Source organism: Mastomys coucha, unplaced genomic scaffold (genome assembly GCF_008632895.1).
Source record: "Mastomys coucha isolate ucsf_1 unplaced genomic scaffold, UCSF_Mcou_1 pScaffold21, whole genome shotgun sequence".
NCBI lineage: Eukaryota > Metazoa > Chordata > Mammalia > Rodentia > Muridae > Mastomys > Mastomys coucha.
In genome coordinates this window covers 106644377-106669284 of record NW_022196904.1, presented here as the reverse complement: position 1 = coordinate 106669284, position 24908 = coordinate 106644377, and the positions used below count along the sequence as shown (strand labels likewise).

The 24908-nt window shown below is 42.9% G+C and overlaps 2 long non-coding RNA genes across 4 annotated transcripts in view; both read right to left on the bottom strand.

The window, feature by feature from the left end:
- Positions 1–1909: 1909 nt before the first annotated feature.
- Positions 1910–8500, bottom strand: LOC116100872. Its single transcript, XR_004122702.1, has 3 exons — positions 7957–8500; positions 3970–4098; positions 1910–2021 (listed from the first exon to the last, which is right to left on the bottom strand). It is a non-coding gene; the product is annotated as an uncharacterized LOC116100872 (long non-coding RNA).
- Positions 8501–18590: 10090 nt separating this feature from the next.
- The window catches only part of LOC116102844, a 9082-nt gene continuing 2764 nt past the window's right edge, over positions 18591–24908 (bottom strand). For 2 of the 3 annotated variants that reach the window (XR_004123304.1, XR_004123302.1), the window contains 3 exons: positions 23298–23412; positions 22960–23187; positions 22248–22462 (listed from right to left, as the gene is read on the bottom strand). This is a non-coding gene — a long non-coding RNA (uncharacterized LOC116102844). Of the gene's footprint in view, positions 19190–22247; positions 22463–22959; positions 23188–23297; positions 23413–24908 lie in introns of those variants that run through there. The other variant, XR_004123303.1, reaches the window with a different exon arrangement.

Sequence of the window (24908 nt, the reverse complement as noted above, 5' to 3'; positions counted from 1 at the left end):
CTGCTGCAACACTTCCTTGTCTTCCTTTTTCCTCCCCTCCCCTTGAGTTGATCTGTATAATCTACCCCCCCCCCATTCCAACACAGTCTCCCAGGTAGTTTATGCCCGCCATACTCTCTGCCTCCAGAGACCCTGCTTCCCAGCTCTCCCATATCCTGAGACTGCCTGTTCACAAAGGCCAATGAGGGGCGGGGACTCACACCCATCTTTTCTTTTACGACTCTCCTTTATCTTTCCTCCTTGTGTGTATCTCCCTTATTGTCTTCGTCTCTTACGTCCTCTTCCCAGTTCTTCTTGCTTTCCTCCCTCTATTGTCTTCTTTTGCCCGTTCCTCCCCTTCCTTTCTCCATCTTCCTTCTCCTTTCACCCTTTCTTTGACTTGGCATAGCGTTATTCTCTGGCTTCCTATGTTTGTTTTGTAAAGTGGGAATTAGAGGAAATTCTGATTTCCATAGTTGGTGCCTGAGAATTCCCAGATGGCGCATGTCCTGGAAAGTGGTGACACATCTTATCCCCTGGGGGTCCCAAGAAGCACAGCCCAGTGGGATTTCAGCCGCCTGTATCTGCATCATGAAGGTTTTAGGAACTCAGGACCCTTCAGGCTCTTTGCCCTATAGTACAGTACCAGGTTGGTTATTCGTTTTCAAATTTTGACATGCATATAATCTGCTCAACAGTCTGGTTAAACTGCAGATTCTGATTCAGCATACCCACGGTGGAACCTAGCACTCTGCAATTCTAACATGCCCCCAGGCATTGCTGATGGTGCAGACTTCTCAGGGCTAAGATGTAGTGGGAGTGAGACCCTCCCTCATGTGTTGGAAGCTTGATCCCTAGAGTGGCAATGTTGGGAAGTGATGGGCCTTACTGGAAGGGATTAGGATAGTTCTCTTGGGAACTGGGTTAGTTCCTGAGGGGTCAGGTTGCAGTAGAAGGTAAGTGGTTCCTGACTTCTTGCATGGTTGGCCTCTTGTGAGCTTCCATTCCCATCCTGCTGTCTTTCATTAGGTCCTGCTAGAGCTGAATGGATTCTGGTGTTGTGCTCTGTGTTCCTGGAACTGTCAGCTTTCCTTGCAAGCAGATCCACATATTTTGTTACAGTAATGGGAATGTACTAGTTCAGGGTCCATGGACCACACATTGGGTACCAGGGATGCTGTACACTTTGCCATGTAGAGTGCTCCTCTGCCCTGATGTCTTCTCACTTCTCCCTAGCAAATGGAGTGCAATTATATTGTACTCCTAGAAAATCTGTAGAACCCTGTAGTATTTTTCCTCATCTTAGATTCTTATGAACATAATGTCTGTCTTTCTCCCATTAGACTAATGACACCTCTAAAGATTGCCATAGAATGAAAAAAGAAAGAAAGAAAGAAAACAAATTGTTCCAGGCTAGTTGACTATGCTAAGCCCATAATGGTGCCCTTCCTAAATGTGGCCATTGAAAAGGATTAATATAGTTCTTTTGGAACTGGGTTAGTTCCCGAGAGATCAAGTCACTATAAAGAGTGTGAGCCTGCCTCTGGTAGTTATTATGCTGCATATTAAAAATAGCTGAAACCTAGAAACAACCTGAGTGTCCACTGACAGACCAGAGGGTACTCACACTCTGGTCTATCCATACAATGGGATACTCTGCCTTATAGAGAATGGAAAGTCTAACATCTGTAACATGAATGAACCTAGGGTCATGCCATGTGGAGTGAGACAGGCAAATAGGGAACTAAACTGTATGACTCTACTTATGTGAGGAATGGAAGAGAGGCAGTTCCTAGGCACAGAAAGAGAAATAGTGGTTGCTGGGGCCAAGGGCAAGGGAATACTGTATAGTAATGACTAAAGAATTAAAAGCCTCAGTTTTTTTTTAAGATTTCATTTTATTTTTAACTAAATATGTATATATGGGGGTAGTATGTACATAGGTACCTTCGGAGTCCAGAACAATATCTAATTTGCCGGAGCTGGAGGTGGAAGCAGTTGTGAGCTCCCAGGATGGGTGCTGGGAGCCAAACTCTGGTACACTGTAAGAGAATTATGGAAAGAGCTTCTTCAGCTTTGTATGTAAACTGTTGTGGAGGTAGATAGCAGTTATAGTTACACATTATAAATGTAAAGATGGCAAAAAATATCAATTTAATTGAGTTTATTTTACCACAATAAGATATGAAGAAAAGACAGCATTGTTCTTCCAGCCCTAGGTCAGCACTGCCTGACCTTGTCTGGCAGGGATGTCCTGCAGTGGAACGAGTGAATGCCTAGATGGATCCCATATGTGGAAGACTTTTATTAGATGTATTAGCTGTTACTGTAATAAAATAACCTGAGGTGAGTAGACTTTCATGCTGGCTCACAGTAGCAGAAGCTTCACCCTATGGATGCTTGGCCCCATCACTTTGGGAGAGAGAACATGGTACAAAAGCTGCTCACCTTGTAATGTGAAGAGATGTGGCCTGTATCCCAACACACCATTGAGCTCCCTCTCCCAGCCTGACCGGACTGACAGACTAAGGTTTCCATTACCTCCCAGTAGCACCACTAGCCAGGGAGCACACTTTGGCTCTGTAAGCCATTGGGGGATGCTTCAGATCCAGCACATGGCCTTACCTCACAGATGAGCAAGGGTTAGGAGTGCCTTTCTCTGTTTTCTGTACTCTCATCTGTGGCCTCATTCCCATCTGTGCTCGGGACAGGTGCGCACAAGAAATTGGTTTTCTGTAAGTTCTCTCATATTAACTCAGTTTTGGCAAATGCCTATTCATATTCAAATGTCCCCAGGGTTGTTTATCTCCTCTTTCTGGGACTCCTTCCCCTCTTCCTCCTGTTGGCTTTGATTTGGCTAAGAGAGAAATTCAGGTGTTCCAAGGTGAAACATCACCTCTGTTTCCACACCTACTCTCTTTCCAGGGCAGGGGTCTGATAGCAAATGGCTGGGGACTTCCCAGATGCTCTCTGGGGACTTCCCCAATGCTCTCTGGTCACTCTTCTGATGGCTGCCTCCAAATCATTCGCTATGGCCTTGACAATCCCCACTCCACAGTATCATCACTGAAAGTCAAGCTTCTGCTGGCCTATCCATTTTCATGAGGCCTGCAGGCATGGGAGGAAGGGATCATGGGTGTTTTCAATAGCACAGCAATGCCTGGGCAACACCATCATAATCTACATCAGGGGCAGTGAACTGCAACCCATGTGCCAAACCTTTTCCGCCTGTCACTTAATTCTGCAGCTAAGGTGGAGTAGGAGTTGTCCCCACAGGCTTGCACGTTCTTTGTACTAGAGCAGCAGAGTCACAGTTGTGTTTGAGACTATACAATTCTTAGGGCCCAAACGTTTGCTACCCTGCCCTTTTTGGCAGAGTTTGCTGACCAGTGGCTCTGTGGTGGAGTGTAGAGCTGTGTGGGGCATGACTTGTGTGGCTATAGGAGACATCTTGTGCTGCACTGGTCACCCTTCAGCCATGGCTACCTGAGCACAGCCTTGGCTACCTGAGCACTGCCTTCGCACAGCCACTTAAGGATACGCTGTAAGGCAGCTGCCTCTTGGAGTTTAGCTTTCTCTTTCTTCCTTCAAAATTTCTCTCCTTTTTCCAGGTAAAATTGCTCGCTGTATCTTCGCTGTCTTATAATATGTAGCATATTTGACACTCAGAACTCCAGTGCTTGCCTTAAGTTGTTTGCAGATTTAGAAGTATGCCTTTCTCTGTCAACAAAGTCTAAATTGGGACTCCTCCTCCTACCTGCTAGTCTCCACCTCCTACTGGTTCAATAGCTTCCCAAAATAATGCCACCAACTGGAGAGTAATGCTCAAAACATGAACCATAGTAAGCTAAAAGGCACAGGTAGGTATGACATCATCCAGATGTGGCCAAGCTGCTATGAAATTCCAGGTGGCTCAGGTTACGCTAAAGGTCTCACCTTTCCTTTAGTTGACATACAGATACTCATTTGGTAATAGCCTCTTTTGCTCACCTCTACCCAGCTGGTCCCACAACATATGTCTCTCTTTGAAATTCATCTCTCTTTAGACTCCTAATTTCCATTCTTGCTTCCCAGAGGCAGAGCCAGCAGGTGTCTCCACATGGTTCCTTGATTCTCCAGCTGGAATGTGTAATGGATATTGTGAGGCCGCTTCCATCCCCATTGCTTCTTTACCTTCTGCTGAGTTCCAGGCAGTCACCATGAGTGGACAAGCAGGACATTTCCCTGAGCATGTGGATACCAACACTTTCCCCCACTGTTCCACGCCCCTGCCCCATGCACTGGAACCTGCTCTCTGGAGAGAGCAGGGTTTCTCAGAAGACTGGATGAGCTGCAGGTGGCACTGCCTAGGCTGGGCTTGGTCCTAGAGGGCCAAACTTAAACATTGAACTCAACCATCTGAGCCTCCTCCAGGAAACAGGTTGAACAAATCTCTTTTCCATCTCTGGCCTCATGAATATTCATAAGTAAAACAACTCTAAGCTGGAGATAATGATTCATGCAGGAAGCACCATTTTGAACATTATTATCTAGGAGTGACAAATGAATTTCTAATTTAACATGTGTATTGCACAAATAGATCACAAGAAGTTGAAAGGCAGAAGCATCTTTGAGAATCATGACACTGCTGTGTAACGTAGCATAAAATGACAGAGGACGGAGAACGCCTCCCACTGGTGGCTATGCACAGAAGATTCCTTCAAAGCAGAAGAGAAATGAAAGGGGGTGGCATTTCAAACAGTGCTTGAGTTCACAAAAGAAGCCAATTATAATGACCGGGATTAAAAGAACAATAGCAAAAACAAAGAGCCAGTCGGTTGCAAAGGCGACACCATTGGATTGAGTTATTACTGTAGGATGAACAGAGTCCTCCTTTTCTTCCCTGCTGACAGCAAGAAACAGAGTGGAGGCCAGTTGGGTTCACTGACTGTTCAATAAGAACCAGAGGGCAATCACTGCAAGGCAGGATTGAGGAGGGGGTGGTAGAATTGATTTGAGCTGCATTTCAAGTTCAGTTTCTTGTGGAAATGTTAATTTATAGCGTAGTAATGTGATAGCTACACTGCTAGACTGTGAACCAAAATTGGCCACTTCCACCCATCAAATAAGACAGTCAGAGTGGCTACTATCCAGGGCCTGCAGCTTCTCTAAAACCGGGACTGACTCACTTCTCAAAGTTCTAGATACCTACCATCACTGTTCCCACCTCAGTCCATTTTCCTTCCAAATGCTGGAATAAACTGTCCTTTCATTTCCTCCACGTAATGAGCTTGTGCTGGCTTGCTCTATGTCAACTTGACATGAGCTGGACTCATCTGAGAGAGTGGAATGAATTCTTCTTTAAGATTGCCTCCGTAAGGATAGGCAAGCCTGTAGAGCATTTTCTTAATTAGTGGTGGATGTGGGAGGGCTCAGCTCATTGTAGGTGGTGCCAGCCCCCAGGCTGGTGGTCTTATAAGAAAACGGGCTGAACAAGCCAGTTAGCAGCACCCCTCCATGGCCTCTGCATCTGCTTCTAGTACCAGGTTTCCACCCAGTTTGAGTTACTACCTTGGCTTCTCTAATGGACTGTGATTCAGGATATGTAAGCCAAATAAGTCCTTTCCTCTCCAAGTTGCTTTTGGTCATGGTGTTTCATCACAGGAATAGGAGCCCTAACTAAGACAGAGCATTCATCCAAAGCTCACAGAGAACACACTCTTACAGAACCTGAACACCTACCTATACCGTGATGCTCCCCTCTCTCTTCCCTCCTGTCATTTTCCCTTTCCCTCCCCTCCTTGTTGGAATAATGTTTCTTCACATTGTATGAAGGTGTACCTCTGGATTTTCTATTGTTAATCTGGTCCTGGCAGAGAGCTAAGTGGTGGCAGGATTTTGGTATGGTCATTTCTATGGCCTGTCTCTGGGTTTTATATTTTGTGAATATTCGTCCTTCCTCACATGCCTAAAGGCAGTCTCAAAATGTATTACAGGCTGTCTCACTACTGACTGGTTGTAATAAAGATCTGATGGTTAGTAGCTGGAGCAGGAAGTAGGAAGGCAGAACCTCCAGGTAGAGGGGTGACACAGAAATGGGAGAATTGAGAGAGGACATAGAGGGAGCAGACAAGGTCCGCACCAGAGCAAAGTGGTATAGAGCTAGCCACTGTATGTGAATCACAGGCTAGATAGTCAGGTTAAGTTAGATGAGCTAGCTGAGAGACTGCCTAAGCAAAAGGCCTAAGCTTTAAACTACATGAGAAGCCTCTGTGTCTTAGTTATACTGCTGGTGGGTCTGAGAAAGTCCCACTATACCTCCCCCCTTCTTCCTAGCTCCTTCTCAACTCTTTACTTCAGCTAACACAGATGCTCATTCATTCCTTATGACTGTCATTCTTCATTGTCAACTTGACTGTATTTACAATATCTAAGGAGACTGGTGAAATATGCCTTTGGTCTCTCAGGTCATTTCAATGAATTCTCATTGAGTTGAGAGGGTCCATACTTAATGTGGGCAACACCATCCCATATGCCTGGAATGTAGGTGAAATAGAAGGCAGAAAAGGAGATTCTGCCATCTCAGTACCCTTTCCTCTGTTTTCTGGTACCCATGAAATAAACAGCTTTCTTCTTCCACACATTGCCACTATTGTGATGTTATGGCCAAGTGTATGGGACCAAGCAATTATGAATAGATTCATTAAACTACAATCAAAGATAAACCCTCTTTGTTTAAGCTGTCTATGCCAGGCATTTTGGTCACAGCAAGAAAAAGCAAACTAACACACTTGCTATTTCCTACAAGATAACCACCCCCACAATTTGAAGAAAAGGTCTTTAAGACACATGATATTCCAAGGCCAACTGAAAAATCTAAGCCTGTAGGGAAATTAGATAAACTCAGGGAATAAACAACAGGAAAGTTTCAGGAAATCCCTGAAACTGATCAGATACACTAGTTTCTTCTCAAACTTATGTAAGCTGAAAAGACTGCTCTTAAATAAGCTGAGCTGCCTAGAAAGAGGCTCAGACCCAGAAGGAGGCATCCTGAAGAAACAGATCAACCAAGGTACCCAGAAGAGACTCAGACAGACTGAGTAACCTGGAAAGGCATTCTTTAACCTATTGATTTGCCTGCAGGTTGTGCAATATGCTTCACATTTCCGGTTTTCATGAGCTGTCACTCATGTTGGGGTAGGACTTGGTGATAGAGCTGTCTTTGAGTCATTTCTGCTCTTAATAAGTTTTATTTCAACTATACTCCTGTAATTCCAATAAATTCCACTGGTTCACCAAACTGGACTTCAGTGGTCTTCTTACTTCTGCCCTTAGTTTCCTACTTGGGGTGAGCAGACATTTGTTTATGCTTTCCTACAAATAGTCATGTAACAGACACCCATTGACTTAGGGTGAGGGCTTGCCCTGCTAAGTTCCTATAAACTGAAAATATCATAAATGAAATCAGCAACACATATAACTTTTCAAGCATGCTTGCTTAGCAATGCACTGCATGGTTAGAAGATAGTTGTTGACCTTATAAATAGCTTGGCTGTCAGAGAGCCAAGGCTGGATTCCAGTTCGAAAGGGCATTTCCACTGAATGTGTATCAGTTTTACATTATCAAAAGCTGAAAACTTGTAAATAGAAGCATTGGAAGCTGAGGACTATCTGCCATATACCTGTGAATGTTTGCTTGTGAAAGCACAAGGTGCTATGACAACACATGTCCTTTATCGTATTAAAGTTCTACACCTGATGATATGTGGATACACCTTCTTATTAGTGCTGTTAAGTGGCTGACAGAAGCAAGAATAGAGAGGAAGGGTTTGTTTTGGCTCATGGTTTCAAAAGCTTTAACACACTGTTGCTTGGCCCAAAGCTCAAAATCATGGCAGGAATGTGTAGTAAAGAAGGTTTTCACCTCATGGAAGACAGGAATCAGAAAAAGGACCCAAGGGCCTTTACATTCCCACTGTGTGTGGACGACTTGCTTACCTTTGTCAGGCTTCACCTTCCATAGTTTCTGCATCATCTCAAGTTAGCGTCATAGTGAGGAACCAAGCCTTCAAACCCATGGAAGAACATTGTTTGTTCAAACCATAACAAACCTCAGGCATGTTCCTGTTTCTCTGGGGTTAATGTATTATAACCTAATGCAGGCAGAATAAATGATGGGAACTGGATTTGTTGGGGGGAGGATATCTTCTTAAAGATGCTTTGCCAAATCTCACCAAGTACAACTTTGATCAAGGATCTTCCTTAGAATTGGACCACTGAGTTCCATAACCTCCCCCATGGAACACAGTATTTACTGGACCCAGAGAATGCACCCGTGTGGGACTCATGTCCTTGTGACATCATGCTCTGGAACAACTGAAGTTAAAACCCCAAACCTACCCAGGTAAAAGGCTTTAGGCTGTCTGTCAAGAGTCTCTGCTCTGATTATCTAAAGAATAAGATAAGGCTGAGGCTGAAGGAGGGCTGGTTCTGTGACTGGCAAGAGTGAGTCCCATCAGTACCACTAAAGCTGTAAACAAAGCTATGGTAGAAGCACAAATACATTGATCCTTCCTAGGAGAGTTCTAGGGTATGAGCAGAAGAAAGGGGAGAAATATTGATGAGGCAAAATCAACAAATGTCTACCAGAGAAGGCTCTCTGCTTCCCATCGTCACTGGGTTTTTAGTGCAACAGACAGAGAGGAGAATCATGTAATAAAAGCTAAGAAGTATGCTATCTTTCCATTACTGTGACAAAATATTTAAGAAAGACATTTCCATTATAAACAGAAACATTTATTTTGGCCGATGATTTTGAGATTTCTATCTGCAGCTGTCTGGATCTGTTTATTTTGAACCTGTGTAGAGGCAGACTATCAGTGCCATAGACTGCTTTTCTGTTGCTGTGATTAAACACTGACCACAAACAACTTGGGAGAGGAAAGGATTTCTTTTGTCTGGTAGGTTATCATCTACCATCAAGGGAAGATAAGGCAGAGACTTTGAAGCAAAGACTATTGGGTAGTACTGTCTACTGGCTTGTCCTCTCTTGCTTGCTCTTGCTTTATTTTTTGTCCCAAGTCCACCTGCTAAGAGGTAACACTGTCCATAGTGGGCTTGGCCCTCCCACATTAATCAGCAATCAATAAAATACCCCCATAGATGTGCTCACAGGCCAGTATGATGGTGGCAGTTTAACTGAGTTTCTCTCTTCCCAGGTGACTTTGCTGCAAGTTGACAAAATATCAACCAGCACAGTCATGGTGAAAGGTACATGCCATGGAAGCTATAAAGGAAAGAGAGTGAGAAGAGAGACACTTGGAATAATATGTACATTTTAAGATTTTAATACATTATTTTTAATTACTATGTAAATGTATTGTGTCTGTGAGTGGATGTGTACACATGAGTGTAGGCACCATGGAGGCCAGAAGAAAGCTCCTTGGAGCAGGTGGTTGTGAGCTGCCCAACATAGGTGCTTGGAATTGAACTTAGTTCCTGTGCAAGAGCAGCAAATGCTCTTAACTACTGAACCATCTCCCCATCTCTGAGTTGTACCTTCTGAAGGTGTGCCCCAGTGAGTGATCTACTAACCTAATTTCTCTAAATAGGCCACTCCTCCTAATAGTCTATTCTGCTATTAACTCATCATTGATTAACCCATTGATAAAGTTGACAAATTTATGATCCCATCTCCTTTCACCACTACTACCAACTGTAGACCAGCCCTTCAGTACATGAACACTTGTTGCAGAGAATGATGGGCTTCATATTTATACCATGAGAGAAGACAGGGAATGATTGCTTGGGAACAGAAATACAGAATTCAGGAAGAATCAGAATGACTTAGTTTAGTCTGATTCCCAAACCTATAATACATAGAGGTGTGGTCTTCCATTTAAGGTTTCTAGGACTCAGGGATGCTCTACAGGAACCTCCCTAGGGTCCAGGAGTTCATACTCTGCCCTGGCTTTCACCAGATCATCCTCATTCTCTCTTCCACAGTTCTGCTTTGTGATTTTTGGTAGGCATGCTGTACACTAAGACAGTCTTGAGAGTAAAGGCTTATGTTCACTTCCATCTGGTAGGTCCATGGAGCAGTGCCTGACATATAGCAGCCGCTTAATAACTACTGAACCACCAGGTATCTGAAAATGCTGAATGATCCCTGCAAAAAGACAATAAGCTAAAGTATGGTTTACAAAATCTCAAATCAAGGGTGGGGACAAATACAGAAGTGATGACATCATTCGTGATGGAATGGTGGTAGGCTGTCTTTTAAACATGATTATATTTATTTGTGTGTGTGCACATGTGTGTGTGTGTGTGTTTATGTGTGTGTAGGCGCCTATGGAAGCCAGAAGAAGGTGTTGAATCCTCTGGAGCTGGAAATACAGATGGTTGTGTGCCACCCAGCAGAGGTACTCTTAACTACTGAGCCATCTCTTCAGTCCAAGGCTAAGTCATGCATACAATATCAACTGACCATCTCCATTCCCTTCTTAGCCGTGACAAAACTCTAAACAGGCTAAGAGTTTGTGATGGGCCATTGGTTAATAATACCACTCTGAGCATCCATCAAGGGGAGCTATGCATGCATTAGCTCATTTGACTCTCATAATGGCCCCAAGAGGTAGATGCTATAATTACTATGATCATTTCACAGGCTGAAAGAGATTAAGGCACTTGGCCAAGGTCACAGGCCTCTAATAGGACCAGTCCAGGGTATAAATTCTGCTTGTCTGAGTCCAAGGTTCCAGTCTACAAGCACTCTGCTATTTGCTTACTACAGGAGAGTACACCAGTATTGATTCTGCAAAAACACCTTATGGACGAGAATTCTAGCAATAGAGGTAGAGCAGTGAAGCCTCTGAGATGCTCACAATGAAGATGATGGGGGGGAGAGGGGGAGTAGGGAACTTTTGTAGACAATGAGTCTGTTGTCAAGGAGAGTAAAAAAGATGTTCTAGGAAACTAGAAACCTCTTTAGATCTCTGAGCACCATTTTTAGACAGGGATTGGATTTATTTAGGCTTGTTTTTAGAGGGAAAACTAGGAATACCATGTGTGCTCTAAGCTGACAGGTTTCCATGCAATATGAACATTAAACGTTTTGGAACTGCATTCTGACATGTTAGTTTGTGTGAGCTCCACCCAGAGAGCTTGTCATAGCACGTACCCCTGCACAGATATTTGCATTCAGCACATCTAGGGTGATGTCTGCCATTTGCATTTCGAACAAGCTCCAAGTTGAGGACTTTGCTCTTCCTTGGCTGGTTCATGCTTTGAGCAACAGTGTCCTAGAAGAGAGGTTAAGGGATATTTTCTTGGGCCAAGGGAAATGGCTCAGTGCCTAAAGCACTTGCCACACAAGAGCACCACAGTTTGGGTTTCCAAGATGCTTGTAAATGTCAGGAGGTTATGGTGACCTCCCTACAATTCCATCCTTGTAGGGTAGAAACAGGGGATTCCCTAGCGAGCTGGTTGGGGAGACTAGCTAGGTTGGATTGATAGATCTTGCTTCCATGAAGAAGATGGAAGAACAACTGAGGAATATTCCCATCATGAACACTGGGCCACCACATGTACACACAAATGTGCCCACATATTCAAACATGCACACATATCACACACATGGAAAGAAGTAATGATTTTGTAAAGAACCTGATAGTGACTATTCTAGGCTTTCATGACTGTGCCTTTACAGTGTAGAAGCCAAAGATGATTGATACAGTGTAAATGAATGAATAGGTGTCACAATACATCAGGCAGTCCAGCCCTTCTACTTCAGTTAGAGCTCTTAGCTGCCCCAGTAGACATCACTGGCTAATCTGACAAAGGAAGGGGATATTTCAGTGCTTTGCCATAGCAGAATACCACTTGATCATTACTGATGCTTTAAGAATGCCTGGGTCCCATCTCTGTCCTGTTGTCCCTGATGGCCAACCTTCAGCTTTGACCTCAGTCAGTAGAAAGCACCAAGAATTTGGCTCTGTCTCACTGACCACCGGTTGATGGCAGCACAGGAGAAGCACCTCTGAAGCTGGGTCATGTCTGTTTACTCATAAGTTGAAAGAGGTAAAGAATGGTAGCAGGGGATTCACACTGAGGGAGCATCATCCCTTCAGCAACATGTACACCACCAGATCTGCCCTATGATGAGTCCAGGGAATGTATGTAAAGTACTTGTGTGTGAGGCTCAGGTGTGAAGTCTAGTATGAGAATCAATGATTGGGTTATTTTAGGGCTAAACTCAAGTTGCCAAGATTCAAGAAAACCCTTATCCTTAAGGAGCAGGTCTGAGTCCCAGGTTGCACTGCATAAATACTCTGCCATTTGCTTACCATAGGAGGATGTAGTGTTGACCCTGCAAAACCATCTTACAGTTCAGAGGTTGGCCAATGGCTGAGAGTGCAATGAAGTATCTGAGATGCCCATGTTGGAAGTGACAGAGAGATGAATAAGTCTTACTTATTTTGTAAAACATGACTCTAGTGGACATCATAACACCCCAGTGAAGTGGTTTATTGGCTAAGAGCTGGGACCTGTTTGAAGAGGGAACCAAAAGTTTTCTTTCCAATGAGCATCCTGGGTTGGTCTTGATCTACTTACCCACAGACACACAATATCTTCCCTTGCCTCCCCCTCCCCCTCACACACACACACACACACACACACATGCACACGCACATGCACACACACACATGCACACACACATCAGTGTGCATGCAAATGTGTTTTTACACACAGATTCTTACTGAGCTGTATTGATTGCACATACCTATAGACTCTGAAGAGGACCTGGCTTCTGGTCCATGTGTGGAGAAGCACTGGGAAGCTATGCTATAGCTTGTAGAATGGACCCTGGGCATGGAACTGTGAAGTCAGGGGCTCTGTGCTTTTGTGAATTCTGGAAAATGTTTATTCCTTTTGTCCCTCAACTGCGGTAGATTCCTCTGTGGCAAACAGCTTCTATTTCATTGATAGGTAGAGCCTAACTCACATACTTTTGTCTCTGTGCAAAGGCTGATGGGAAAGAGTTTCAAGCTTCTGATATAATATGGGAGAGGGTGATCCCAACTAATGAGCTCCCAACTCAAGATGCAAAGACATGAAAATGAATTTCAAGCTCTCACTAGACCTCTGAAGAGATTTTTGAGATCATCTAGAAATCCACCTTTCTTCCTTTTCTCACCTTGGATGCTGGAGATCTGAACTCAGGCTCTCATGCTTGTACAGCAAGCACTTTGCCCACTGAGCCATTTGACTGGCTCCCAATCTGATGGCTCACTTCTTACTCTTCCCAAGACCTTCAGAGAGAGTTTACTTTGTTATTCAAAAGGGACCTCATTTGTTAGCAATGAAAAATGTGTCCCCCCCTACCCCCTTCCTAGAGAGGAGGAGCTTTTGGTGTCTCAAAAGTTTATGACAAGAAGCAACAGTTTTAAAAACAGCGAAGGCGCATGAGTAGAACAGTTCAGTTAAGACCCGGACTGCAGTCAGTGCACCCAGGAGTCCAAATTGAAAACAGATTGGCTGAACCTCCACGAGGCAGCTTCCTAGTTTTTAGGCTTGTGGCAACATGGAATTTCCTTTCCCAGAAGTGGTGAGGGGATTGGCTGGGTCCACCAGGCTGGGGCTGTAAGGATGGCATTGTTGGGTGTGAAGACAGGGAAACATATCCAACAGACTGCACACACCCCGCTAGCTATGCTTGAATACTTCCGGTGTGCCATGTCAGCTTGTTGGGGAAGAAGTGCGAAGCCGAACATTCCAGTACACACAAGTGTGTACGTGTCTGATGGAGGAAGTATGGACTCTGAGTTTGGGAACATAGCTGCCTTTTATCCCTAATCTAGCCCAAACAACTTTAGTAATTGTTAGAGGTGCTGAAACTTCTAGAGAGAATTTGGGGAGTACTTGAGTATTTTCTCTGACTCTTACTTAAACATTGGCAACTTTTCTGAGCCTGTAAATACTATTGGGGTCCAGCCATTTCTCTTTGTAGTCTATGAAAATTAACTCAGTCCACAGGGGCTGCAATCACTGCCAAAGCCCCCAAGTGTGGGTTCTTCCTCCACATTGACAAAAATAACAGTTAATTAGGCTGCAACACCCAAAGGAAAGTGAACTCACACCACCAATCATAGAGCGGCATGCAAAGTGTTGCCATGGCAACTGGCCTTTACAGCTCTTCCATTTTAATGTATCAAGGACTGAGGATAATTTCCCAGTGAGAATAGAGGAGGGTGGGGTACCCCCTTCTTTCTTTCTGCCAGTCTGTAACCAGCACAGGACCTCCATCCTTGTGGCAACAGGTTTAAAGGAAAGAAGAGAAGCCCACAAAAGAATCAAACACCTGGCATGGAGCTCTTGGGATGGTCACAGGCCTAGGAAGGCTCAGGGAGAACAACACACATTCTTCTTAGATACAGCACAGAAGCACTGTTGGTACACAGGAGCTGTAAGCAGTGGCTTCTCTTGCAGATGAACTTTCTGTTTTCATGGAAATCCTCCCTGCCTTCTTGGCTTTTAGTGAACACTCTATTCTCAGCCCCTAATAGTCATCATCTTACTCTTCATGACCAAGTGGGTAGAGATTGTTATTCTCCATTTGTAAATGCAGGTTAGGAGAGGTGAGATATCTTAACCATATATAGTCTAGGGCAGAGCCTAGATTCTCCATGTCAGTTTCCACATCCCTTGTACTGTCTATCTTCTCTGTATATCAGTCCATACACTATGCAAATAGAAGTAGATATATTCATTACCATTGCTACCATTACTATCAGTTAGCTATGGCTGCATAACAAATGGCACAATATCCCAATGGCATGTAAATTTCACCCTCAGACAGATTGGAGCTCTATTTTTATATGTTTATTCCCAGTATCAGGAAGAAGCATCTAGACAAAGGAAGTTGTTCCCTTGGTGATGGCTGAGACATTATCCAATCACAAAAGTGTGTTTCAAGTCTTCCTGGATCACACTGAATGTCCTACTGGACAAAGCAAGTCAAGTGGTCAATTTCAAATTCAAGAAACAGAGAAGCATACCCCACATTTTGTTCCTGGGATTTCAAACTTTTATGGCAAGAATATGACAAAGAGAGATGAAGAGCAGCATGAATATGCAATGAGCAGGTATCTCTGTAGTAGGATATAGAATCCTTGGGTATATGCCCAAGAGAGGTGTAGCTGTGTCATGTGGTAGATTTATTTTAGGCTCCCTTGAGACTCCTCCACACTGATGTCCACAGTGGCTGCACCAGTTGGCACTCCCACCTGCAATGAGTAAGTGTTCCCCTCCCCCACGTTCACATGAGCATTTTTTTTTTTTTTTTTTTTTTTTTTTTTAGTATTTTAGCCATTTTGACTGTGGTCAGATGAAATCTCAAAGCAAAGCAGTTGCCTTTTCCTGGTGGCTAAAGGTTTTTTTTTTGGTTTTTTGGGTTTTTTTGAGAGTGTTCTTTAGACATTTCATGTTATCTTTTGAGAACTCTCTCTTTAGTTTCATGCCCCATTTTTTAACTGGGCTCTTTACTTTCTTTAGTTCTTTATGTAATTTTTAGTTCTTTATGTAATCTAGATACTAACCCCTTGTCAGATGCATAGCTGGTAAAGACTTTTCCCATTTTAATGTGCCCTCAACTGAACTGATGCAACCTGCGGCCCTAGAGAGAACCTTCTATCTCTGCTAAAGAACATACATTAAACCAGCTCTTAATGACTTAGCACTCTACCCACAGATCAATGCAGCTCTCAGCCGCCATCAGAGATGCGTCTATTTGAAGCAGATGGTGATTAACATAGAGATTTGGTCAAGGTGCAGAGAATAAGAAACTACAGAATGCTCAGACTTAAATGGAACATCGATATCATATTCCTTCCTCCAAAGGCTCAGGGATCATTGCAGTAGAGAAACAGGAACAGTGTTAAGAATCAGAGCCAGTAGATGATTACATGGAAATAATGTTTTCTGGGGAGCAGCCCAGAAGTTGTATGAAACATGGACTCACAGCAGTTGAACAGCATGCTTAAAGCCTATCAGACAAAATCCCACTAAGGATTTTGCACCAGGGTTACATCAGTGAAGCAAATACCTGCCTTTGAATTTGAGTTCACTGGTTATTGTAACTCTGTGATAGACACTGGGAAGGCAGAGAGAAATTCAAACATACTGGAACCATTCTATATGTTTCTTATGGGAGCCTGTCTCAGAAAGGGGCCTGCATCACAGTTACCTGGGAAAGCTTGTTAAAATGCAGGCGCTCAGATGACAAACCATAGACTATAGTTCATTGGTCTTGGGTGGAGCCTAGGAATCTGCCTCTGGGACCAGCTCTTGTGTGCATGTTTCTCAGAAGGGTGATCCTCACCCTTCACTTTGAGTCCTTGCTCATACTACACGAGACACAGCATAAAAAGATTATGGTGAGCAGATCTTGGCAGAACAGCCCCTTCTTTCCAGTCCTTGGGGAGGCTGAGATATAAAGATCATAGGTTCAAGGCCAGCTTAGAGTATAAAGTGAATCCAAGGTCTGTCTAAGCAATTTAGGAAGACAATCTCACAAAATAAAAAGTAAAAAGAAAACCAAGAAACTAGCTCAGAGCTATAGTCTAGCATGTCCAAGGATCTTATTTCAACTCCTAGTAGGTCTGTGACTTTCTTAACATCTTCTGCTTTGGCTCACTGGACACTGATCCTTGATCAAGTCTACAGTGAGCCTCTATAATTGCTCAGTGCCCAGCTTTAGTTGAGTCAGAGACACTGGGAACTTACTTGATGCCAATAGTGATAAAGACACCATGACCTCTCCATGTCCTACTTGACTATAGACAGATGGGGACTTCTATGTTCATTTCTGCTTGCGGATTGGAGTCAGCTTTTGCTGATTGACTCCTTCATGATGGGAACACTGAGTGAACCTTAGGACTGTCACCTCAGTCTCCATGAGGAGGGTGATGAATTCTGGTTTTGGCAGTTGAAAACAGAGAGCACAGTTAAACTTCTCAGCAGTGACTGCAGAACTCCAAGTCATACTCAGTCTCTATCTTTTTATTCTTTCTTATGTTTCTGCTATGGTTTAGCTACTCATTGGCCTGAGAGCCTTGAGTTACTACTTAAATTTCTGTTTTCTCTTGTTTAAGATAAGATCACAGAACTGAAGATTTCTAGAGTTGAGTATACAGTGTGCCTGGCAGTGTTCAGTGCTTAAAAATCCTGCAGCAATAGCACAGGAACACCTGGACTTGTCTCTGCCTTGTTATCTTTGTTATCAGCTGATAATGAAACTTAAATTCTAGTAGGAGCTGCCTGAGACACCTCAAAATAGCACCCATGCTTATCATGTTTTCCAATTCACTGTGGCTTTTTATAATTCTTTTATAATTGCCACCATATCTTGTTACTTAGTAAGTTAATGAGGATGCTCTGTTAGCAGGAAGGTATTCAGGGAGCCTTCTGGGATGACCACAGTTTTCATTTTTATATGGGTGCATGTTACAGACTGTATTAGCATTTTCTTTCTTTTCAAAGTACGTTATTGATTCTTTGTGAATTTCATATCATGTACCCCAATCACAATCATCTCCCTGTCCCTCTGTATCTATTCTCTGTCCTTGCAATCTCTCCCACAAAACAAAACAACAAAGAAGAAGCCATCTCCCATGGAAATTGCCATGTGCCATGCTGTGTCCCATAGTACACCCTTTTGTCCAAGCAGCTTTACTTGCAATGTTCACTGCAATGAGTCATTGGTCTTGTTTGAGGTCTCTGGCTTCTGTTACACTATCAATACTGAATCCTCACCAGAACTCTTCTCAATCCTGATGTTGTTCTGTGTCATGGAGATCTTTCACATGCTTCAGCAGTTCATAAATGGGAAAGATGTTGGGGTGGGCCAACTCAAAACCCTGGATCTGGGCCTGGATGGTAGCTGAGTTGGTGAGCCCACCAGCTCTTCCATGCTTACACCATCAGAGTCTCTTCCACACCCAACTACCAGGGTCAGCTCTCTAGCACTGCCCTGGCAAGGGACAAGGCCATCTCTCTAGCGATTATACCCTTGAAGCCTGCTTTCCTCCACTCATGCTACCAGGGCCAGCTATATGGTGCTGCCCAGGCAAGCTGTGGGGCCTGTTCTCCCAAGTACTGCAGCTGGCAAGGGGGCTGTGTTGGTATTTTCATTCCTGGTACCATGGTACAGAGAAAACCCATTAAGGGAAGAAAGACTTACCTTGTGGTTTCAGGTCTTTCATCTGAGTCCTTGGCTCAGCTGATTCTGAGCCTAGGTAGACATTGTATACCAGGGATTGGGAGTAAGTGCAGGGCAGCTTCATCATCTCCCAGTAGACAAGAAGAGAGTTGGGTGAGAGCAAGTGACTCTGGGGCCAGATAGAACCTTGAAAATTATAGCTCCAGTATCCTATTTCCTTCATCCAGGTGCCACCTCCCAAAGCTTCCAGAATGGTGTCACTAAGACCAAACATTCATTGATGAGCTTGTGGGGCAGAATTTGTATTCAAACTCCAGTAAGAACCACATCAATTTGCTCAAGTTGTTCAGCTCAGTTTAGAATGATGACTTCCAAAGTATGTATATTTTACTTCAAAAATAGTGAAGCAGAGATGGAAAGTGTATGGGATTTTAATAGAGTCAGAGGGGCAGAATCATGATTGGTGCATGGATTTCATTCTGCCGTTCTGATTACTCTGGATGTGTTTGAAATGTTCCATAATGAAACACGTGTGGAAAGAACCCCATGCCTTAGCCACAGTTGAAAACATTATGACAATGAGGGCATTTGTGGCACAGGCATGTTATCCTAGCACCTGGGAAGCTAACGCAAGAGGATCAAGAGTTTAGGACCAGCCTGGGCTACCTAATGAAACCTCATGTCAAAACAAATTATGGTAACTGTAGTTTGATATAGTTAGTTTCTCTTTCATTACTATGCATTTTTTAGAGCATGCATCTAGATATCTTCTTTCTAATAGATGGTGTCCACAGGCATAGCAAGATAGCTGACACTAAATATTTAAGATCCTCCCATTATTTATACTTCCTCTGGCATGAGATGCCAAGACACCTTTGAATTATAGCCTGTGTATCTGTAGAGAGGTTTACAGTTTCCAAATACTCTCCTTCCCTGGTCACATTTCATCTGCACAGCAGTGAAGATCCGCTGATGACATCCTCAGGACTGAAGGCTGGCTTCCTAATAGCTCGCCTGTGGTAAACGAGACAATTACCAGAAATTGTGATAATTTCTGACTCTGTTCTTACTGAGCAGTGTGAACGCAGTGAGTGAGGAGCGGTGGGTTTACTGCAGCGTGATCAGAAAATACAGTGGTATAGACTTGCTGTTTTTGAAACTGAAAGACAATTTCTCTTTATATATATGCTCTACTACCTGCACGAAATGCAAAATATTGAAAACACTCATTTAGAAACAATTCAGGTATAAAGACAATCTTGAATTATCATGGTGTTTATTTGAGTTTTCTCGGAGTTTTTCATATAAACACATGTTGCCATAAGCTTTCTTTTTAGAACTGCCTTTGTTGTATCACAAAGGTTCTGGTAAGCCATTTAAATTCTCGGCAGTTTTCAATTCCCTGTTGTCTTCATTAACCCTATAATCCTTTAAGAGTGTGTCCATCTGGGCCAGTAAGATGGCTCAGCCGATGAGGACAATTGCCGTCCAGTCTGACAATCTGAATTTTGTCCTTGAGTCCAACAAAATGGAAGAAAACCTGACTCCCTTTAGTATGCCCTGATTTCCACAGGCATGTTATAGCATATGTGCCCCACAATGAAATAAGCAGTGTCATAAACACTTACAAATAGCATGTAGTTCCCCTATCATATATTCACAATCATCAAGTAAAAGCAGCAGATTATATGCCCACCCAACAGATGGATGGGTAAAATAATGTACATATGTACAGTGGAATGATATCTAGTTTTAAGAATTAAACTATATTTTTTTTTCAGGAAAATGGGTATAACTGGAGACCATCATGTTAAGTAAAATAAGCCAGACTCAGAAAGACAAACACTGTGCATTTTCTCTCATGCATGAGAGTAGAAGTGGGCGTGTTTGGGGGGAGGAAGGAGATCCACAGAAGAGATGATGGGAAGAGATACTACAGGTATATATGAACAAAGAATATACTATGAGTATATTAGAATGATGAACTGAAGCCAAATATTCTTCTGTATGCTAGTTTTGAAAATTAATAATAAATTATTTAATATATACTTGACCAGTTATTGTATCAAATTCTGGTAGTATAGTATAAAACAAGATTCTTTTAACAAAGGAGGTGTTTTCATACACACACACATACACACACACACACACACACACGAGCATGCACATGTGTGTGTGTGTGTGTGTATGTATGTGTGTGTGTATATGTATGTTTACTTCAAAAATAATGGTGCTTGGGGAGGAAAAGACTAGGGATTCTGATGGAACAAGGGGGTGGAATCTTGGTGGATTAGAGTAATGGAGTTAGAGTAATGGTTGTACAAATTTAATTAGACTGTTAGGTTCATTCTGTGTATGTTTAAACTTTTCCATAACAAAACATTTGGAAAAGATCCTCATGTATTGATTTAAATTGTGCAAAGCTGGGTATGGCACACACCTATGCCTTTTGACTTTGATGTCATGAGTTGATCTAGATTCTACATATGAGAGAAAGGACGGGCATTTGTAATAAACATAAATAGAATGAAGAAATGAGTGGATAACTGGGAATGTTTAGAAGGGCAAACCCTAGTTCTGGAGGCTGTGGTGGCTGTGGAGTAGCTATCTGTGAGCTACAGGCAACCCTGCAGACAGAGAAGGTGGGCTGATGCAGAGTCAATAGGAAAACAGCAGACGAAAGGCCACCCTGTTTCAGGAAGGCTTTGGCACCATGAGATTGTTTGTTTTCTCTAATACAATGTGAAAGTGCTAATGGGATTAGCCTTTTGTGATGAATGCTAATATGATATGAAAACAAATGCTAATATACAATGTGAAATTGCTAACAAAGGAGAAAATTGCCAATAAAATTCAATGGACCTCAATGATAACATGCTTCCCACATTTCCCTGATCTGTCCAGAGCTGTCTGGCAGCAGAGGAGAAAGGAAACTGAGCTTGCAGGTTACTTGGTTATGGACATTCATGGCTTCATACAAAATTACCTCTGTGTGGGAGTAGAGGCACACATGGGACATTTTGTGAATACACACACAGAAAGAGAGAGAGAGAGAGAGAGAGAGAGAGAGAGAGAGAGAGAGAGAGAGAGAGAGAGAGAGAGAGAGAGAGAGAGAGAGAGAGAAAGAGAGAGAGAGACAGAGGAGCATTCAGATGTCTAGTGGGTCCAGGTAGGTCTCATGCAAGCCAGGAAAAAGCCTTTCTTCATTTAGACCTTGAAACCATCTAGAATTCATTCTATCTTCATGTGCTTGGCTATAATAGTGAATAATTGCTCAGGGAGAAGGTTACCTTCTCTGTCACCTCTCATGAGAGACAGACAGAATTGACCTGCCTATGGGCACAGAAACGGGTAAGAGTCCATATTGTGGGTCTTCCTATTTTTTTTCAATTTCTTCTCACTGCATTTCCTCCTCCTCCCTCCCTCCTCCTTCCTTCCTTCTCCTCCTCCCTGTCCTTCTCCCTTTGCCATCTTTATCACATTAACCTCCTTTATCCCGCTTCTTCTGCTTCCTTAAAAAATAAAACATGTTTTCTCCTTATTCTCTACTTTCTCTTTCTCCAAATATTTTAATCCTTATTATTCTTATTGTTCCAAAAGTCTTTTTTTTTTCTCCAGCAAAAGCTAATAATTGCTTTGGAAATGGACTTTGGTTCTGTAGTCCCCTGGTTTGCAACCCAAGTTAGAGTGAAAACCCAGGTAAGCTACTCACAAATTTTTCTTGGATGCTTAATTTTCCCAAGCCTCGTTATCTGCATCCACAAAATGGGAATAAATACTAATGTCAACTGTAATTGAAACTTTTAGTCAAAGGACGTATGCAGAGAGAAATACTGGAAATAGGTGATTTTTCTTCTCCTTTGAAATATTCTTTAGTAATATTTCATGGTATTTTTACTGCACTCAATCCTAGCAGGCTGGTTGCTTTCTCATTATAACTAATATGTTGTGACACTCACTTTACTATTCCTAAGTGAAATTTGTTGATTATGAATTCCCATACCCACATAATTGCATAAAACTTAATGTAATGACCTAACAGCATTATAAAGAAGAATGAAAAGAAGGGCAATTTATATAAAATTATATGTATTTCAGTCTGCAAATGCTTGTTTGTGGATATAGAAGTCATGATGAAGCAGCTGGAACTTGTTCTTGTATCTAGAACCACCATGGATGGAGGGAAGGCTATAGAGGGTGCACTTATGATGCCAGGACTGAGGACATGAAGTCAGGAGGATCTCCGGGCTAGCCAGCCAGCCAGTCATGATAAATCAATGAGAGGCCCTGTTTCAAAAGAATAAAGTGCAGAGTAAATGAGAAAGATACCGGGCACTGGCCCACAGTGCATAGCAGTGTACAGACAGATGAACACATAGATGCACAAACATAACACATAAAACACAAAACAATAAATCAGAGAAAGGCAGCATTGCTTTAGGAGGATCTGTGACAAGTTGGAAAGCACTATGTGGCCTGACTCCCTCTCCTTCAGACTAAAAGCAAGTGGAATATTAGTGTTGATTCCGTATAAGAACATTGAAAGTGAGCCTTTTAAACATTCTTTTTAACTCTTTAACCTACACAGTTTGGGCACGTCTCAACCGTCACACTTTGTCTGTTGGAGTCATCAGACAGTCTCTATGTAGATCCATGCTACTGCTAAGAAAGGGTTTGTCTCCGACTAAATATTTAATTGCTTCTTGCTTCCTGAGACCACAGTGGATATTGTCTCCTCTTCCCTGAGGCCAACTTCCTTGTAGTTTTGCTAATAAACTAATTACCTGCCAGATGGTTGGGGGGAACATCATCCCTGGAGAAATGCTAGCACTGTCACCAAAGGCCAAGCTGGTCGGGAGCGGTTTGGATCAAAGTCAACCTGAGGTGAGAAGGGAAGGCTTAGAGGCACAATCCCATCTAGGTGAGGGAGGTGTTCCAGGGCACAGGATCCTTGTCTTCTTCCGTGGACCCTCGAAGGCTTTTCTGAGATTCACAATCAGTCTCCTTCAGGGCTGGGAAGACATTAACAGAACTTGAGATTTCACTGGGGAAAAAGTTTACTCAACTTAAGAGTTTGAATTTCTTAAAGAAAAGCTTTCTGCCCAGTCCAGTGAATACAGACCATTGGGAAGGAGCCCAGAGTCCTCTCCACAGGCTGCTTTTTTTTTCTGAGAGATATTCATTTCGGAAATTCTTTTAAGTCTTCAATATTTTGGCTTTAGTTCCTCTTCTTCAGTCTGAAAAGAAGGTAAAATTATAGCTATGTTCCCATCCAAACAATCACCATACACATTCTATTGCCCTAAACGGTGGCTAGTGTTAACCCTTCATTTCAAAGCAAAACTTCTGACTGAAGAAAGTAGGGCTGGAAGCATCCTCGTGGGCTCTGCCCCGCCCCCTGGATGCTGTGTTCACCTTTGCATGATCCCTGCACAGGTTGATCACTTATGCACAGGTCATGGGCTCTATCATCTCTGCTCTACATGCAAAGCAGACAACAATGGCCTCTGGACCTTTTGGTTGCTGTGCAAGCTGAAGTAAGATTCAAGTTTCTGCTGCCATGCCTGATGCTTCACAACCTCTCTATAAACTGTCACTATTAGCCATGAAGGGAGGCAGGCACCTTTCATTACAAACTTCTTTATTTTAGGAAAAAGCCCTTTAAGAACACTCTTAACACACTTGTTCTTTCTTGTGGTTTCAGCCAAAACTGTTTGGAGAAACTTTAGAGGAATTAGCTAACGTCACTAGGTCATTCTTTTAGGCAAACGACAGTAAACTTGGTCCACTGTAAATTTAGCTCATTTGAAAGAATTGAGCATGTCCAGAAGTCTTCAGGTCAGCCATCTTTCCCTTTTGAATGTGTGTTCTAAGACCTTGAATTGAGCACACTGGAAATATATCAGCCATTTTTATTTTATAATGCTTAGTTATAAAACTAACATATGCTCAACTGAGCATACTCAAAAATGCATGTCTTAAATCCAGCATCCTTAGATAGATGCCTCTCCCTGCTAAATCCTAGTATGGTCTTTCTTCAGGCACAGCTCTTTTTTTCAAATTAGCCAGTGCTCTCCATATGCAATGCAAGCAATGCATCTCTCTCTCTGATCCTGTGTTTGTTGGTTCTGCTCATTGGTTTTCCGTTTACTGGGAGAAGATCCTTTGGGATTCAGTTACATCACTACTGGCTCCCTTTCAGGGTCTTCTGGGAATCTTGACTTCACTTGATCAAGCATTGCATCTTGAAGCCTGCTCTAGGGAAGGCTAGATTTGTTTTTCATTTTAACATGAGAATTACCAGGTTTCCTTGATTGGTCCTTCCCTGCCTGCTTTTTCCTTCATCTCCCTGACCTCCACCCAAGTACTTGAAACTTCCAAGTATTTCCATTTGCTTTCATATCACATGAATTCCTTGACCCTCCTCAGCTCTCTCCCTTAGAGTTCATTCATTCCCTGCAAGAATCACCCTCTAGTCCTATATACACACTCCTGTCTCCCTGTTTCTATGTTTCTGTCTTTATGTGTCTGTCTTTGTCTCCCTCTCCCTCTCCCTCTCTCTCTCCTCGCCTTTCTTTCTCTCTCTCTCTGTGTAGGCATGGACATGCCACAGGATGTGTATGGAGGTCAGAAGACAGTCTCAGGTGTCTGTCCTCACCTGCCACAATGTTTGAAGTTGGTCTCTATTGTTTTCCCACTGTGCCTAGCAGGCTAGCTAGCTTGTAAACTCCCC